Here is a 12,987-nt window from a genome sequence, read left to right as displayed (position 1 = left end):
TTCATATTATTCGTTTTAAATGTGTATATATATATATATATATATATATATATATATATATATATATATATATATATATCTGTAAAAAACAAGAAAAAAGAGGCGCACTCCTAGTGTATTAAAGTATAAAAATAATTTATAGGACTGAAACATATAAAAACGCACTCACAAACAGAGTTCAATTTAAAGCATGTATGAGATATACTCAATCGCCAGAGAGCTGTATGGATCCACACCAAACGTTCCGTTGGTAACAAGGTGCCTCCTCTGCTGTATCCAGTGGTTCAACAGGATGTGTGGGTAATCTGGAGACCGGGTGGTGTCATCACTCTGTGTCCCACAGAAAGACTTCCTCCAGCAACAACTCCTTCTGTTGGTACTGTTCACCACAGGAACTTGCAGACAATCACAGTTCAATGAAAAATTGGCAGTCCATTCACCGCTCTCAACAGCCACAAATTGGCTCTCTGTTCATGGTTAATAAAATCAGCTGCTACACTCGCCGCTCTAGGAAACGCCCTACGCGGGCAGTGGGAGAAGAGGACTAAGGACCATGTTAGCGGAGCAGGGTGGACCAGGGAGATGCTGCGCTGTAGCAGCGGCAGACACCAGAAGTCAGCAAAGATTTCAGGGTCGGACCGCTGGGGCGTGCTCTTCCATGGCTATCCTCATGTGCCACCCTGCTCCACTCATATGATCCTCAGTCCTTTTCTCCCGCCGGCCGCTGTCATCCTCATGTGCCGCCTTGCTCCACTTCCGTGGTCCACAGTCCTCCTCTTCTGCTGCCACCTGCCCTACTCGGTAGCTGGTAATATCAACTCGCCATGGGCGAGCTTATTTGTTGTGCCCTGCACATGTGAATAATGCAGAGGAATATAGGAAATTTACCTACAGATATTTCGGTTTCTTCAAGTCCACTATAGCAGGCACCAATCGGTTAATTCCTCCATCCAGCTGAGATAGGACAACAACTTCTGAGACCGCTATAAAAGAGGGCATCAGCCATCTCTGGTCAGTTATCCTTGGTTCAAGCATTCTTTAAAGCAGGCCCATCAAACTCAGAATAGCTTCAGGGCCAACTCTTAAGTCCGACTGCAAGATTCAAGCTGCACCAGTACAAAATAAAACAAATAGTCACTATAACCTACATGTACACTTTCTTCTTGAGCATTCCTTCCCTCTCCTTACCCCCCCCTATCCTGCCTCCCCATATCATCCCTCTCCCTTTCCCCCTCTCTCTATCCCACAACCCTATCCCCCTCCCCTATCACTCTGCTTCTTCCCCTCCCATCCTCCCCCTATCCCCCTCCCTCTAGCACTCCCCATCTCTCTCCCCTATCTCTCCCATTCCCTTATCTCTCTCTCCTCCCCTCTAATCTCTCTCCCTCTCTCTATCTCCCCCCTCTCATCTCTCCCCCTCTTTCCTATTTCTCTCTCTCCCCCTCCCCCTATCTCTCCCTTCTCTATCAAACTCTCCTCTTCTTTCTCTTGCTCACTCTCCCACAGTCTTACTCCCCCCGCTCTGTCTCTCTCACTCTTCCTCCCTATATCACCTCTTGATCTTCCTTTCTCTACCCCATGATACACACACACATACAATACACACAATCTCCCCCACAATAGCCCCGCCTCCCCATAATACCTGCTCTCTCACAATAGCCCCAGAATACCCTCCCTCCCCCACACTAGCCCTACAACAGCTTTCTTCCCACACCTTATCTTGGTGGGAGCCCCCGGTACCACGTAACCCAAGGAACCACCTCTGTAACTGAATTGAGAATTTCTATTATGTGCAAAGACTGTGGCCTTGATGGGTTTGAGAGCTTTATGAAAAGCTGAACTTCCTTCATAATTCTGTGAACCTTAAAGATCGACAATGACACCAGCCCTTTTTGTGTGTCGAACACCACTCCTAAAAATGTAATTAGATGAGCCAGCACCAGATTGCTCTTCTTCATGTTGCCAATCCATCCGTGGTCTTCCAACACTTTGTGCAGTATACGCACATCCAGTCCAAAACGAGTGCAGTGAACTGGCAGTGCCTGCCGTCCAGACAAAATACCAGGAATTTGCGGTGGCATTTTTATTGGAATGTGGTGATAGGAATCTTTTAAATCGATAGTGGCCAAAAACACTTCACTGCTATAACTTCCCTTAAAAATACCATCAGGTTTTGGCACTAAAAATTGTACCGAATAAAACATTTGGACTCTCTAAGAAGGCAGAACCAGTTGAATTGCGACATTGGCCAGCAGGTTTTAAACTGTCGGTTTTAAAGCAGCAGACCAAGCTACCATTTTTTGGGGGGGGTTCCCCTTTAAAATGTGTATCAATACAATCCATACGATGATAAGTAATTAGCTAAATTGGTGATTGATCCGTTCTCCTGTGATCTATCGGCAAAGATTCATCTCGGGAGTTCACTAAATGGCTGTCAGTGCAGCAGAAGAGGACCAAAGATGCAAAGTTATGTGGGGAAGATCATGTGACCAGGCAGTCACTAGATACAATTGGTGCGCTGCTAGAGAGAGGGCAGGGCTCAAAATGGGATGTGCCAGAGCCTGTTTAGAAGAGGAAGGGGATGTGACTTTGTAAATGGTTGCTATAGAAACAAAAAATGCTTGTTATATTATAATAAATGAAAATGTCTTTCAGAGTTGTTTAAAAAAAAATGCTAAAAGTATTTTTTCATAGTATAGAGCTGGTTTAGTTTAAAAAAAAAACCACACATGTACAGTAGGATACTGCTTGATCTGCAGCTTTTGGACTAGATTATTTTCTATGACCCCCGGGCTGGTGTGAATCCCAAGTCTGATTATAGACTCTATCTGGTTTATAGGATCTTGCCTCCTGGGAACTTTTCATTGGATGCCTGACAAATGATGACAATCTTAATCTTATTTGCTGGGGCAGAAAGTAACCTTTTTCTCCCAGCATCTTGTAGATTATATCTTCCAATAGTTCACCGAAAAGATAAGAACCTCAACAGGGTAAAAACCTGTTCTTGATTGAGGCATTCGCTGTTCAAGCTTCACCCATAGTCCTCTCCTTGCAGCAGCGGAGTATGCCAAAAATTTTGCTGCGAGCCAAATAATATCCATTGAAGCAGCGCACAAAAAAATCTAATGAATCTTTTAGATTTCAGACATCTTTCTGCCTAGATGATCCAGCTTCATTTCTGTCCTCCAGATTAGTTATCCAGATACTAATGGTCATCAAAATACAGGCCATTGGTTACGTAAGACACCCTCTATTCTCTGATCCATAGGAACCTTAAAATATGATCCTTCTTCTAGCAGAATCGTTGTGTTCCTCGCTATCTTGCCGATTGCTGCATCCATATTTGGCGGTATTCCCCAGCCACTACAGTCTTCCTTATTCAAAGGGTACATTATGATGAAATTCTTAGTCATCGCTGTTCTCTTATCCAGTGATGCCCATTCCACCCTCATGATCTCCTTGATATGGCCGTGAACTGACAATGTTCTACTCAATTTCTTTGGACCCAAAAAGGCCTTGTTTAGGACTCCTAGTTTCTCTTTGGTGTTTTCAATATTTTATGTTTTACTCATATTTTTAATAAGCTTTTCTATAGCATCTATTCTGAATGACCCCACATTCGCTTGGGTTTTCTCTTTCTCAGACAAATAGCATTCCCCACGCTCCAAAACACTTGCCTGCTCTGGTTAATCAACCAAGCTGTCAGCCTGTAAAGCCAATGAAGTCTGTGACATGGACCTTTTTAAAGACCCCTGAGACTGAACCTTATTGAAGGTCTGTATGAGCGAAGTCCTCATCCAATCAATGAGATTATTCAATTACATAGAATATTCTTCATCAGCCATCTTTTTAATGCAGTATGCACTAAACCTCGTGAGGTGAGTCACTGGTAACTTGACATCACACTGCCCAATATTTAAATTTAGACCCTGCTTTCCTAGGCTTGCAACCGGATCTTCCTGATGAGACTGATTGGCTTTCTGGTCCTTTCTAAGAGTAGAAGGAGCGAACATGCTGATGAATCATCAACCACTATCCATTAGGGAACAAGAGAAATAGGGAAACATACCCCAATAAATACATGGTGGCCAGAACATCTTCCTCCCGGGTGAGAACACCCAGAAAGTGCACCGGAAGTGATCTCTCGATGCCAGGTGAGCCCAATAATGACATCACCACACCGGCACCAGTCACTCCCTGCAGTAACATTAACGCACTCAGCCAAATTCCCACAGGTCAGACACTGCATCATGAGATTCTCACCACCATGAAGGACCCCAAGGGAATGCTATATAAAAAAAAAAAATGGGATGCAGGAAAAGAAACAGAAAAAACAAATTAGAACACAATAATATTTTATATGTAAAAAATGTGGAACATATAACACTTACATAAAAAGAGGTGGATCGAATTGAGAGACCGATCGTCTCCTTAATGATGGAGTTTCCGATGAACGATTAATAGGAGATCCCACTCTTAAATATCAATCTATTCTCAAATATTTTCTCAGTAAAGCTCTCACATCTGGGATACTGTCAGGTAAAGAATTCACCTATATTTTTAAGACATTCCCACGAGTTCCCATTTTGTATCACATCCCCAAGCTACATAAGACCCTTCAGGATTCCCCTGGCCGTCCCATTGTGTCTGGGATAGAATCAATCACTGCTAATTTATCACAATATGTAGAATACTTTCTTCCACCCCTCACGGCAGCACTTCCTTCATTTTTACGGGACAGCACTGATGTACTTAATTCATTTCAATATATCACTTGGGAAGAGCACTTTATATGGGTCACTTTAGACGTTTCGTCACTGTACACCTGTATACGTCACTTACAAGGGCTACAAACCATCACTCATTTTTTACATGCATATAATACTTTATCACTCACTCAACCACACTTTATTTTAGATAGTATTCATTTTATTCTTCATCACAATTATTTTTGGTTTGAAAGGCACTTCTATCTCCAGACCACTGGGACGGCCATGGGGACCCGTTTTGCTCTGAATTATGCGGGCCTTTTCTTGGGGAAATGGGAACTTGATTTCATTTGGAATGAAAATGAGTTAAAAAAATATCTCAAATATTACCGGCGGTACATTGATGATATTTTAATTATTTGGACAGGGACCCTTGATGAGCTTGGCAATTTCATCAGGTATCTTAATTGCAATGAATGGAACCTCACCTTAAGCGGTGAGAACAGTAACTAAGATAAGTTTCCTAGATCTTAAGATGACGATCGTAAACCATAGCATCACTACACAACATTTTTTTTAAAAAACATTTGATGTTAATTCGTATTTGGACCGTAACAGTAACCATTCGAGCCTTTGGCTGGATAACATTCCGTACTTTGCTGCAAGAACCGGATCTACTATTGTTCTTTCCCCTCATACAGAAGTAAAGGGAAGGGTTCACAGTGTAGTGTAGGACCTGCATTAATTTTGGTTATACCTTGACGTGGTATGCAGGCTTATGACGCTTTGGCCAAAGGGTTTAACTAAATAACCAAGTAATTATTATTATTATTGAAGTATTTAAACTTTATACTTATTACCATATATGTTTTGTTAATTGGATGTAGCATTGGGCACCCCTGTCTTTTGTTGTATACATTTGCCACGCTCAGTAGCACTCTTTTTGAGATAAATATATATTCGTGATGTGGTGGGTGTAGGAGTTTGAGCTAGCTGGGAATGTGTGTGTTAACATTCCGTACGGCCAAATGTTAAGTGTTCGCAGAAACTGTTCACAAATAACAGACTTTGAAATGCAGACTAGAAGTCTTGCTACAAGATTCACTGACAAGGGATGTGACGAACAACTTGTTAATAAATATATTAACAGAAGTAGAGAACATTCCAGAGAGCAACTGATAATTCCCAAGAACAATAAAGTCCATTTAAAGAGGAATACTAGTGATACACCAATATCTGTGACAGGGTTCAGTAAAAAAGAAAACAAAATAAGAAGAATCCCAAAAAAACACTGGGGCATCCTTCAGATGGACCCTATATTGCGAGAAACGATAACTTTAAATACAAAGATAGCATTTAGGAAGGCTAAAAATATTAAGAATCGTTTGGCTCCTAGTGCATTAAATAGAGATGTAAGCAAAACATCAAAAAATGGGAATTTCCTTGTAAAACCAGTGGGGAACTACACATGTGGCATATGTGTAGTTTGCAAAAATATGAAGCAGGGGAAAATGGTGTGTGACACTAATACTGGTAAAACCTATGACATTGGACAGTTCATTCATTGTCTAACTACATTCGTTATATATCCTCTTTGGATAATTTTTACATTCGTTATATATATTATTGACTGTCCGTGTAAACTTATATATATAGGGAAAACCATCAGACCACTCAAAGTTAGGATCTGTGAACATATTAATGGGATCAAGAACGCCCAACACAATTTAGATAGAGGCAAAAAAATTAATAATTTTGTCCAACATTTTCTAACCCACCAAACAGAGTGGGGACATTAAATCAATTATCTCCAAACATTGGAATGTCTTATCTATGGACCCAATATTGAATAAATATATTGGGTCTGGTCTTAAATTTGTGTATCGTAGGGCGAGAACTGTCGGCTCCTATATTTCCCCAAGTGACATAACCATTCCTAAGACCAGCAATTTTTCTTTCACCACCAGGGGTTCCTTCAAATGTGGTTTTTGCAGTGTTTGTAAACATATGAAACCTTCCATCTTCTTTCATGATAGTTTACCACATTCACATGATACCCAAGGGGGTAAATACATAAAAAAAATTCTACATTAACAGCTTTATAAATTGTAAGAGTCAATTCGTAGTATACCTCATAACATGTGGATGTGGTAAAAGATATGTGGGGAGAACAATTTGAGCTCTTAAAGTCAGGATATTAGAGCATTTAAGACTTATAAAATGAAAGAACCTTAATCATCCAGTGTCCAAACACTTCTCTGAGTGTAGACAGGGAGATGTTGGAAACTTTTCATTTTTGGGCATAGAACTAGTTCATAATAAACCTAGAGGAGGTGACCGCGTCAACTTATTGAACCATAGGGAAGCTTATTGGATTTTTATTCTTAGAACGCGCTTCCCTATGGGTTTAAATATTGTATGGCATTTAGGCCACTTCTTGTAGTTTCAGATCATCCTTTGATCCAGGGAATATTTTTGTTTTTGTTTTTATTTATAAAATATGACTCTGAATTTTTTGTATATCTTTGTTTGTTTTCTTTTCCTATCGTGTTCTACATATTCTAGTCTCACATTATTCTGTGACACCTTAATTAGTGATTTTGTTGATGATTTTACATTATTATATATTGTGTCATATCAGTTATCTTCATTTATTAGCTTTTTTTTTTTATTTTTAATAATTTGTTTTTAACATTGTTGTATTGTTTATCTCTTAAAATTTTTCATATGCCTCTTATTGTTCCTTTTCTTTCCCCTTCCCTTTTCCTTCCTTTCCCTTCTTCCCTTTCTTTCCCTTCACTCCTTCTCTTTATTATCCTTATGGTCTGTAGAGCATCATTAGTTAATATTCATTGGAGTTGGTTTTTTGACTGCTTTTGTCCCGGTTGGCACCTGTATATTATATTGCCCTTACATGTTTAGCCTCTCTTTCCATCCTGCTGTAGGCACTTCCGCCCTTCGACCGCATTTGGCAAGGTTTTGCGCATTGCGTCATGACGTCACCGCGTGTTCCGTTTTGGCGTGAACTGGACTCAGGTAAGAGGGTATTTATTAGGTTGCATTACACTGTATGTTATCCTTGATAAAGAACGCAGTGATGTTCTGTAACAACCAGGGAGTCATGCTGTTCTCGGCGTGCTCCCCACTCACCGGTAACGTTGCCGAGTCTCCCCGCGCTGCACAACCAGCCTCCCTCCAGGACGCCGATCGCCGCCATTCCAAGGCGCGCGCACGCCGGCGCTCCTCATATGGCGCCGGCTCGGGGGGCGCATGAGGTCACGTGCTCGCAGGTGCGGCCTCATGGAGGTGCGGCCACATGGAGACGCTCCAGCCTCTTAAAGGCCCCCTACCTCAACATAATGCTGCAATCAAATGCAGTCTTATTACAGAGCTCTCTAGCTCCTCCCCAGGGAGCCCTTCTGGACCTATCCCTGCCGCAGCCTGGCCAATCCACACACCCCCACCTTGCTACCCTGCCATTGGATCCTCTCTCCTATATATACCCTGCGGTTTCACTGACTCGTCGGCTGAGCATAGAACCAGTTGTTCTCATCACTCTCTGCCTCCCGTGTCTTGTCTTGCAGTCTCATTCTCGTGTATCGAACCGGCTTCCTCTTCGACCTCTCCGCACCTCTGGCTTCCCGACCTTGGCATACGGCAATCGACTTCTCCGCACCTCTGCCATCCTGACCTGGCATACAGCAATACGACTCCTCCGCTCTCTCCGCTCCCGATCCCGGCTTACGGTAAAACAACTACGTCACTCTCTCTAACCCTGGACTTGGCTAACAGTACCCACTATGATCGTACCTCTCCTGCCCTGACACGGACACCCAGACTATTCTACTCTCAAGACGTGCCCTCGTGGCTGTGGGTGGCGTTATATCCTTTCCCACCTCAGCACCGTGGTCCCGCCTCGTTTGTGGTGAGCACTCCCTGACATTATGCTCAGCCCAACAAACATGGACCCCGCTGAGGTGGAGCGTACTTTGACCTCGCACACCAATCTCTTCGCCAGGCTTGAAACTTATCTGGAGCAAACTGATAGGCGGATGGATTTGCTTCAGCAGAGCCTTCATTCCCTTACTGTCCAAGCCCGGGCTTCCACTTCTGAACCTTCACCAACGGCTCCGGCCCCCTACGCCGCTGTCCTCACATCCCCTCTGTCTAAAATGGAACCCCGAATTCCGACCCCCAATCGCTACGCTGGGGACCCCCAAGGATGTAGGGGCTTCCTTAATCAGTGTTTTATCCAATTCGAACTCTCACCCTCTTGTTTTGTCTCCTCAAGGTCCAAAGTTGCTTATACCGTTGCTCTACTCACCGACGAGGCACTGGCCTGGGCCTCCCCCATTTGGGAACAGCAGTCTCCCATCACACAGGACATCGACCTCTTCGCCCAAGAGCTCCGAAGGGTCTTTGATACGCCTGGACAGCAGTTGAAGGCAGCTTCCTCCCTCTTCCACATAACCCAGGCAGATCGTTCAGTCGCCAGGTACGCTGTGGAGTTCCGCACCATAGCGGCTGAGACGCGGTGGAACAACGAAGCACTATCTTCGGCATTTTGGCAGGGTCTGTCGGAGCCCCTGAAGGATGAGCTGACGGCTCAGAAACATCCTATAGACCTAGAGGATCTGATCACCCTATGTATCCGGGTGGACCAGCATCTGCAGGAGCGGAAGACAGAGTGTTCTCGTCACCGTATACGGGTTTCAAGGTCTCCCGTTCCACTGTTCGTTGCCTCAGCACCTCCATCTTTGGACACCCCTGAACCAATGCAATTAGGAGGGAATAAGCTGTCCCCTGCCGAGAAACAGCGCTGACGCAGTGCAGGCCTCTGTATGTACTGCGGCAATTCCGGTAACTTAGTACTCCAGTGTCCCCACAAGCAGGGAAACACCAAATCCCAATGAGATCCCAGGGAGCCTCGTTGGGAACACTGACCCTCTCCCCCATCATCAAGGATGCCCTTCCCACCAGGATCCTTCTTCCAGAGACGCTGTCTGGAGAGGGGTTTCATACTCAAACACTGGCATTCGTGGATTCCGGCTCCGCAGGCAACTTCGTTCATCAAGCCTTCGCCGAACGGAGTAAAATTCCACTTACTTGCAAGAGGATCCCAGTCGGCCTGGAGGCCATTGATGGTCGACCATTACAGTCAGCCTTCATCACGCTGCAGACATCCCCACTTAAACTACTATCCGCCGGGGGTCATACGGAGACGATTACCTTTGATGTGATTCATGCTCCTTCAGTCGAGCTGATCTTGGGCCTTCCCTGGCTTCAACTCCATAATCCTCACCTCGACTGGACTAACCGGGAGCCCATCCAGTGGAGTGATCTATGTGCCAAGACCTGTACCGGGCTGCCCCAGAAGGTAGGAGGTTTGCGTACTATGCCAGAGGAAGTCAACTCCCTACCCATGGTGTATCTGGAATTCCGCGATGTGTTCGACAAAGCACGATCCAAGGTCCTACCTCCGCACCGGCCTTTTGACAGCCTATCAACCTGCTGCCCGGGGCAGACCTTCCCAGGGGACGATCCTACCCACTTTCTCTTCCGGAGACCAAGGCCATGAACGATTACATTGCAGAGAATTTAGAGAGGGGTTTCATTCGAAAGTCTTCTTTCCCAGTCGGAGTGGGCTTCTTTTTTGTAAAGAAGAAGGACGGGTCTCTTCGCCCATGTATCGACTATCGGGGCTTGAACAAGATCACCCGCAAAAATTGCTACCCATTGCCTTTGATTTCTGAGCTTTTCGACCGCCTTCAAGGAGCAACCATTTTTTCTAAATTGAACTTACGGGGCGCATACAATTTGGTGAGGATACACGAGGGGACGAGTGGAAGACTGCGTTCAACACCCATGATGGCCATTATGAATGCCTGGTCATGCCGTTTGGCCTGTGCAACGCGCCAGCAGTATTTCAGGACTTTGTTAATGAAATATTCCGGAACATTCTTAATAAATTTCTCATCGTCTTCTTAGACGACATCCTAATCTTTTCTAAGTCTTCCCAAGAACACGTTAAACACGTTCAACAGGTACTGTTACGCCTCCGGGAGAACCATCTCTTTGCAAAATTGGAGAAATGCCAATTCCATCTGACGTCCGTGGTGTTCCTGGGATACATTATCTCTGACTCCAGGTTTACTATGGATCCAACTAAACTAAAGACTATTCTGGACTGGCCCCGGCCGACCACCCTTAAAGCCGTGCAATGCTTTCTAGGTTTCGCAAACTACTACTGTCGCTTCATTCGCAATTTTTCCACCACCGTGTCTCCCATCACAGCACTAACCAAAAAAGGTGCAGTTCCCTCATCGTGGCCCGGAACCGCCATTCAAGCGTTCGATCTTCTCAAAAAGGCTTTCGTGTCCGGCCCTATCCTCACCCAACCTAGATCCTAAACTCCCATTTACCCTGGAGGTGGATGTCTCAGACGTCGGGGCCAGCGCTATCTTGTCCCAAAGGAGTTCGCCTTTAGCCAGATTACACCTATGTGCCTTCTTTTAAAAAAAAAATTCTTCCGCACAACGGAATTATGATGTTGGGAACTGGGAACTCTTGGCAATCAAGTTTGAATCAAGAGGAATGGAGACACTCTTAGAAGGAACAGAAACCCCCATTACCATTCTCACGGACCATAAAAATCTGCTCTACTTAGAAGGGGCACGTCGATTGAGCTCCCGACAAGCCCGCTGGGTGCTATTCTTCTCCCGCTTTATTTATTTCATCTCCTTCGTTCCAGGCTCCAAAAACCTGAAGGCAGATGCCCTGTCACGGCAATTCCTTGCGGAGGATAGGTCGGAAGAGCGGCTTGAAACGATAATCCCTTCCAAATTTATCGTATCCGCCAACTCCTTTGACGTCATGGACAAGATCCGATCCGAACAATCACAGGCTCCCATGGGGCTCAAGGTTTCGGAGAGAAGGCTCTACACAGCACCGCAACACCGCAAGAGAGTCCTCGAGTGGTGCCATTCCTCTAAATCCGCAGGACACCCCGGGATACGGAAAACCAACGACCTCATTCAACGAACCTTCTGGTGGCCAGGGATGGCTAAAGATGTGGAGGAATTTGTTAAGGCGTGTGGCACATGTGGCACATGTGCTCGCAACAAAGTGCCCCAGGTCAAACCAGTGGCTCTTCTTCTTCCATTACCCATTCCAGATCGGCCTTGGATCTTTCTACTTCCAAGGGGATGAATACTATTCTTGTCGTCATTGATCGCTTTTCCAAGCAGACTCACCTTGTCCCTTTGAGTGGTCTTCCGAATTCCCCCAGGCTCGCTGGTGTTTTCATCCAGGAGATCTTCCGCCTCCATGGAGTACCATCAACCATCGTCTCGGACAGTGGCTCCCAATTTGTGTCAAAATTTTGGCAAGCCTTTGCACTAAAGTTGGGCATTTCTTTACAATTTTCTTCCGGATACCACCCACAAACCAATGGGCAGACGGAGAGAGCCAACCAAAACCTGGAACAATACCTACGATGCTTCATAACCGATACACAGGATGACTGGGTGGACCAGCTGCCTTGGGCCGAATTTGTTCTCAACTCCCTACGTAATGACTCCACTCAAGAATCACCCTTTTTTGTAAACTTCGGGTTTCACCCATCCCCGTTACCCTCCTCTCCCCTATCCTCTGGAGTACCAGCAGTTGACAAATGCATCACCTGCCTAAAAGACCTATGGAGGAAGATTCAGGAGAACCTTAGAGTGGCCACTGGAAGACAGAAATTCCAGGCAGACCGTCATCGACGCCAAGTTCCGAAATTCTCTCCAGGAGACAGGGTATGGCATTCATCCAGGAATATACGACTAAGAGTTCCCACAATGAAGCTGGCACCCAGGTTCCTTGGTCCCTTTTCCGTGGTTAGAAGGATCAATCCAGTGGCGTATCGCCTGCGTCTTCCATCCTCAATGAGGATTCCTCCAGTCTTTCACGTATCCTTGCTAAAACCAGCATTTCAGAGTCCTTGTTTTTCCAAGACCACTTCTCCTCCACTCACTCTTCTTATCCAAGGTCAACAGGAGTACGAGGTCCAGTCTATCCTGGATTCTAGGATCTCCAGAGGAGGAGTACAGTACCTGGTCCATTGGAGGGGGTTCAAACCTGAGGAACGCTCATGGGTTCCCCACTGAGATCTCCACGCTCCCCGACTTGTCCAGGCTTTCCATCATAGGAATCCCTCCAAGCCATGCCATGGACACCCGGCGGTCGCCCTTGAAAGGGGGGGTACTGTAACAACCAGGGAGTCATGCTGTTCTCG

The sequence above is a fragment of the Ascaphus truei genome, chromosome 1 (assembly GCF_040206685.1).
Source record: "Ascaphus truei isolate aAscTru1 chromosome 1, aAscTru1.hap1, whole genome shotgun sequence".
In the NCBI taxonomy this organism is placed as follows: domain Eukaryota; kingdom Metazoa; phylum Chordata; class Amphibia; order Anura; family Ascaphidae; genus Ascaphus; species Ascaphus truei.
The sequence above is the reverse complement of the archived record's forward strand: the minus strand, read 5'-3'. Positions refer to the sequence as shown.